Below are 7,080 nucleotides of genomic sequence, written 5' to 3'. Positions count from 1 at the left end.
TCAGACAGGCATATTCTCTGTGAAAAAAAATACATCATGTTTCTTCTGTTCTCCAGTTTTCTTCTCAATCATCGGAGAATGCTGAGCCCTAGATCCCCAGGCCTCTGTCACTGGGGGTCAGGTGCTGATATCATGTGACCTGGAGCCCCTTCCTTAACCACTCTGGACCTCAACCTTGCATCTGTCCTTGGGACAAAAATATGAGACTCAAAAGACAAGGCAAAAAACAGCCGCCTCCAAGGGTGAAGGAGAGGAGTCGAGGAGAGGAGACCTGTAAGCGCTTAGCCCGGCGCCTGGCAGGCAGGAGGAGCTCCATACGGGTTGGCTGCTGCTGTTGTCACTATCACGGCAGCAGCAGTGGGCATGGAGTAGTGAAGGGTTCAACCTCCAGAGTCAGCCTGGCTGGGTTGAAATCTAGGCTCTGCCATTTCCCAGTGTATCATTGGGGCAAGCTACTTAACCTTGGTGTGCGTCAGCTTCTGCATCTGTAAAATGGGGATGGTGACAGAAACCTCACCACAGCGTTGTTGATTCAATGAGTTAATACGTGCAAAGCATTTGGCAGAGGTCTAGGCACACAGCACCTCCTCTGCTCACCTCCAGCCGGGCCCTCCCTACCCTATTAAGAGCAGCTGTTTGGGGGCCTGTCAGCCTCACCCAACCCCAGGCTCCTCAAGGGCCATGCGTGTCTCTATTAGGGTGATGAACGCATCCCACTTTTTCCTAGGACTGTCCTGGTCTTATCACCGAATGCCCTGTGTCCCAGGAAACCTCTCAGTCCTGGACGAACCACGAGGGTTGGTCACCGTAATCTCCATCCTTGCACCCCCCCAGGTTTGTCCCTTTGGGCCCAGCTCTGTGTCGCCTCCTCAGAGAAGCTAGCCCTGACCCACCACCCAGACAGGAGTGTCTCCCTCCTGGTTCCTCTGTCACCCGTCACATGGGTTTGTCTCCACGGCCACTATCAGGCGTCTTGTCCAGTGATGTTTCCACTTGTTTCCTATCCTCCTTCTCCACCTTGGGAAAGGAAGTAATCTGAGACCGGGAGTCCCATTTCCCGTTTTCCACAGGATCCCCACAGAATAGGGCCTGGTATGCAGTCAGTGCTCAATACATACTTGTTGGATGAATAAATATCCATTTCCTCAGCACTATGTCCGAGGGAGGGGAGGCAGCACTGAGCAGGACAAATTCAGCACCCTGGGCCAAGCCCAGTGGCTTATGCCTATAATCCTAGCACTTTGGGAGGCCAAGGTGGGAGGATCACTTGAACCCAGGAGTTCGAGACCAACCTGGGCAACATGGCAAGACCTTGTCTCTACAAAACAGAAAAACATGAGGGAATCAGTTACTTTACCCAGGAGGAAGCTGAGGCTCAGGGAGGGTCATAGGCCTTCCCCAGTCACACAGGAGTTGGTGATGAGGTTGCTGGGCTGGAAGCCCACTGCCCTGACCCCTGGCCAGCCTCTTTGGCCTCTGGTCTTTCTCTGCATCCTGAACCACCTCAGCCTCTATCAAACTGATCCTTTTTCCCTCTTCTCCAGCAATTCCTCGTTCACCTTCCACCCCGGTAACTGAGACCATTTCTCAACGTCCAGTCAAAGGAGTGAAAATTATTGGATGTGACTTAATAAAACAATCACTGCTGAACCATCCGGGTGCTGGAGAGCGGGGAGCAGCAGGCATGGCTGCAGACACGTGCGTCCACCTCGCTGCCTTGCCCAGGATGAGAGCTCAGAGGGGCTGGCTTGGGGCACTGGGCCTGCGCTGAATCTGCACTTCCCCAGCTAAGTGAGCCTGGGTCTGCCTTCAGCTCTGACAGCCTCCACTGCGAAAGTGGAGTCTCACTGTGCACCCCACAGGGGTGGTAGTGAGGCCTGAAGATACCATGCAGCCCCAGCCCTGGGTGCGAACCAGCCTACTCCTGGAGGCCCTGGCGCTCCAAACCCCTACTGGCAAGGAGTGCTGTGGGTGCAGTGGTGCTGGTCCTGCCCCTTCACAGACGGGATGCTCACTACCTAGCCGTGCAAACCCACATCTCAGTGGCTCTATCTGGATGGAAACAAATCAATACACCCCACCATCACCACCACCACCACCACCACCAATTCTCCTGGCCCCAGAACAGGCCCTCTGAGTCCCTACTCTGCACACAGGGAGGACGGGGCACTGGGCAGAGACTAAGGTTCAAGTCCTGGCCCTGCATCTCCAGGGAGCTGCTTCACCCTCAAGGCACACCTGACTCATCTGTACAATGGGGTTGTTGTCCTTACCTCTCCAACTTGTTGAAGGGATTCTGATGCCCAAGCTCCCCGTAAACCCCTAACACTCTGCCGCCCCAGGTTTTGGGGTTTGCTGTTGATCTTGTTACTTTTTCCGCCCATGTCTGCTGCAGTTTCTCCCAGACCTTGGGAGCTCTTCCTCAGGGAGCTGGTCCCGGCTCCCACGATCCTTTCTCTCTGGGCCCTGAGTTCTCCTTAACAAGGTTTAGTCCCCATTTTTCAGCCTGAAGTTCATTCTTTTCTACTTGTTTTTCAGTCTGGAACAGCATTTATACTAGAGATCATCTGGTACAATTCCCTGATTGTCAGGTGGGGATATAGAATCCCAGGAGGTCTCTCAGGGACTCAGAGCTGGGATTAGGCAAGGGGTTCCGATGCCAAGTCCAGGGCTCTCTCTCTACCTTCCAGGTGGCCATCCTTTTGACAGCCCTCCTCTGAGACCCACCCATATGGGGTCTCTACACACAACTATGGCCCAGATCAGGCCAGGGCAGATGTGCAGCAGGGCCTGGGGACACAGCCGTGCCCACTGGAGAGAGGTAGAGGGGAGCAGGGGTTACAGAAGCATAGATTCCTCCACCTATGAAGTGGACACAGTAAGATCTCTCTCTCAAAGGTGCCGGAACAGAGAGGATTACTTGAAATTATCCCAGTCAAGGGACACTGCCTGGTTGAATGTGAAAACTTCAAGAACGGGGTTGAGAGGAACAGGACATGATGTTTTCGAGGAAGCTGATGAATAAATTGCAAGTCATTCAGAGGTATTTGAAGCTTACCTGCCTTCACTGAATCGATCTCCAACTCTTTCCCTCCTTCTAGCGGAGAGTGGAGTGAGGAATAAACAGCAGCTGCCTCCCACACACACTCACAGAAAGAGAGAGAGAGACCAGCCTCAGTGCAGACATCCCCTATGAGGGTGGTAGGGCTAGAACAGGGAGCCAAGGCCAACCTTCCTTCTGGGATCAACCACAATCCTAATACTAACAGCTACTGTTTGTTGAGTACGTACTTTGTGCCAGACACTGTGGTATTTTATATGCATTGTCTTTTTCTATTGTCTTTCTTTTTAATTGTTTGTGGGCACATAGTAGGTATATATTTAATATATTTATGGGGTACATGAGATAGTTTGGTACAGGCATGCAGTGTGTAAAAATCACATCCTGGAAAATTGGTTATCCGTCCCCTCAAGCATTTATCCTTTGTGTTACAAACAATCAATTTACACTCTTTTAATTATTTTTAAATGTACAATTAAATTATTATTGACAATAGTCCCCCTTTTGTGCTATCAAATACTAGGTCTTATTCATTCTTTCTATTTCTTTTTTGTACCCATGAACCATCCCCACCTCTCCCCTGCGGCCCCATTGCCCTTCCCAGCCTCTGGTAACCATCCGTCTATTCTCTATCTCCATGAGTTCAATTGTTTGGATTTTTAAGTACCACAAATAAGTGAGAACATACACGCATCGTCTTGTTTCCACCTCTCAAGAAGACAGTGAGGTGAGCATTATGAACAGCCTCATGTTACAGAATTGCAAGAGGGTTAGATAGTGACAGAGAGAAGGCTCTAGATCAACATCGGGTTTGATTTCCACCTGTCACACTTGGCCATTGTGAGAACTTAAGCAAGTTATTTAGCCTCTCCAAGCCTCAGTTTCCTCATCTATAAAATGAGGGTTGACAACTTTGCTGGACTCTTTTGAGGAGTCTACGAGCAAACGGGTCAGTGTCTGGCATGTAGTAATTATTCACAAGTGGTGGTCATGTTTATTCATATTGTCATTATTGTTCAAACATTGCTTCTACATCATTCCTTTCCCCTGTGCCGTCCCAGTTGCCCACGCTGGGGAGAACTTCAGAGATGAAACCAACCAAAAATAGAACACCGAGATGTCTCATGAACTTTAAGTGACTACAGAGAATTAAGACTTCCCTGCTGGGAGGCAACACACACACACACACACACACACACACACACACACACACACTTTTCTTCCAGCAAGGAGAAGGGAGGTGGGGATTCCCTGGACATTCTACAGTTCCTGGACATTCGGTAATTCCTGATGATTGCAGGCCCAAGCTCCTGGCATGTCTGGACCTGGGACCCTATTTGCTGGCACTAGGAGGAGGGTGAATGAAACCAGTGGGCAGGGACGTTTCACTCTGCCTGAGGGGCCTGCCCAGCTATGGCCACCTCCTCTTCAGCTCCAAGCCTCCACTCCTGCTTTAAGACAATCTGTCCACCTGACAGCTGCAGAATTGTGCCAGTACCCAGCACAGAGCCTGGCACAGAGTGGACATTCAGAAAATATTTATTGACTGAATTAACAAATTATAAGATTCTATAATTCTAGGTGTCCACAATTCTATGACTCTGTGATTTGAGAATCTTGAACTACGATTATTTTAACCCAGCATCCTACTCTCCAGTGCCAAAGGGGGCCAGGCAGGGAACATGTATGAGTGAAATGAGCCTTATGTATTTGTATAAGAGCAAACACACACTGTGCAAACGGGGCAGGCTGGGAGGGACTCTGCTCCCCATCATGGCTGTGGCCCATTCTGAACCTAGTGTGCGTAGATCTTCCAATATTTCAGGACATGGCAGATATATGGGTTTTTTTTTTCTTTTTCTGTCTTCTTTTGTTTGGTAGACATGATGGCCCTGTTTTTGCTCACTTTTAAAGAGTGGCATGTTTTGAACAATATAATAATGAGGGAAACTGAGTGCTGGGTTTATGGGAATTTTCTGGACTATCTTTAACTTTTCTGCAAATCTAAACCTACTCTAAAATTTAAAATTTTACTAAATGAGGGCCAGTCAAAGGAAATGGATCTGTGAGCAGAATCAGCCCATGGACAACCGTTTGCAAAGTCTGTTCTCAGCAGTGGTAAAAGTGAGTACTAGGTGTACAGCCAGTGCCCATGTCCTCAAGCGGCTCAGACACTCCCACTTCCCAGTCAGGCTGGGGAAGGTGGGGCCACCCCCAGAGACGGGCTGGGGGGACAGAGGGCGGAAGCTGGGGAGAGCAGGCTTGGCTGGGCTGGAGGTGGAGGTGGTTCCAGGCCGACACATTGAGAGGCCCGTTAGACGTCCAAGTGCAGAAGTGTGGCAGGAGCTGATGGAGTCAAAGCCCAGGTGAGCAGTGTCAGTTTGGGGGCGGCGAGTGTGTAGATGGTATTGCTACGGGACTGGGTGGTCTCATCTAGGGGAGAATGTTGATGGAGAGGAGGAGAAGGTGGACGACTGAGCCCTGGGCTCTCCCATCTTGAGAGAGCAGGAAGAAGAGAAGGACCCAGCTACGAGACTAAGAAGGGTCAGCCCAAGAGGTCAGAGGAAGACCCAGCGAGTGCATGCCCTGGACACAGTGTGGTGAGGTGGGGGATGTACTAGACTTTGACACCTGATGGCCCTATTTTTTATCAGATTCAGTACGAATTCTGAGATTCCATTATTTTAGCAGTCTCTGACTCCAGCAGTTTAGGGGAAATCCTGCAGACCTCAGGCTTGAGTCTGACAGAGTCTGAATCCTGATTCTGCCCCTTTCTAGCTGTGCGCCCCTCTTTAGGCCTCAGTTTCCTGATCTGTCAGGTGGAGATAATAACTCTCTGTGGAAGTAGGAAGAGAAGGGAATGCTGGAGGGAGTGAAGGTCTGGACTCAACCCCCACTACGGTCCCCATAGTCCTTGGAAGAGGTAATGTCCTAGGTGTTCTTTTGAGCTCTGGGCCTCAGCTAGACTGCCCCCTTCAGCTGCTGGCAGAATGGACACACAATAGGAAGGCGGGTGCCTTATATAACCCAGGACTGAAGAGGAAAGTATTTATCACACAAGCAAATCACAGGAGGAACCAATCAGCAGAAACCACCAGTCAGATGGATCAATCTGATGAATTCGTTTATTCAACCAATCACGTGTTGAGCAGCTGCGGTGAGCTCCTATTAGGAGACAGGTGGGCTTGGTGGTACCTGCGGGTTCCCAACAGCCTTGGGCCTCCAGGCGGCTCCTACCTCCCCCAACAGGGAGCAGGTCTCACCAAACAAGCAAAGGATAACTGGCCTCCTATGGGTGGAAGCTGTTCATCCTTTCCAGGCATGAGGGAGTGTGGGGAACTCCCACCTGACATTTCAGTGGTGCCTCGATACGCTCGCATCTCCAGGCCCCTGATGATGTCAAAATGTTATGATCTTGCTGGAAGAAGTGATGAATGGAGCACGGTGGAATTAAATATAGCCCTGAAACAGGATGTGGGCTCCCGAGCATGTAGCCATGGTGACAGCATCCCTGCTGACTTCACTCACCAAAGGGGACACAAGCACTTGGGGGGGAAAGGCACCTGTCAGGCCTTCCTGGGGACACTGCCCCAGAATATCTGTCTCATCAAGAGACTGAGGATGTTCAACTTTGTTTACTCATTCACTCACTCATTCCATCTATTTACCTAGCACCTATTTTGTGCTAGACATCGTGAACATCACAGGATGTTTCCCGTCCGGAGACAGCAAATAGTCTAGGAGAGGAATGAAACATAAATAAACATAATTGAAAATGTGTATGCTTATTGCGAAGTGAGAGAATAAAACAATGTGAGGGAGAACAAAAAGAGGGATTGATCTGGGGAGTCCAGGGAACACCCCACTGAGGAAACATTTGAACTGAGACCAGGAGGGTCAGAATGAGCCAATCAGGTAAATAGGAGGAGAAGAGATTTTCTGGTGGCCAGAGTGGTCTATGCAAAGGCCCTAAGGCAAGAAGGAGCCTGGGGCATCCTGGGAACACAGACCCCAGCGAG

The sequence above is a fragment of the Macaca thibetana genome, chromosome 1, assembly GCF_024542745.1.
Source record: "Macaca thibetana thibetana isolate TM-01 chromosome 1, ASM2454274v1, whole genome shotgun sequence".
Classification (NCBI taxonomy): Eukaryota; Metazoa; Chordata; class Mammalia; order Primates; family Cercopithecidae; genus Macaca; species Macaca thibetana.
This window is presented reverse-complemented; position numbering follows the sequence as displayed.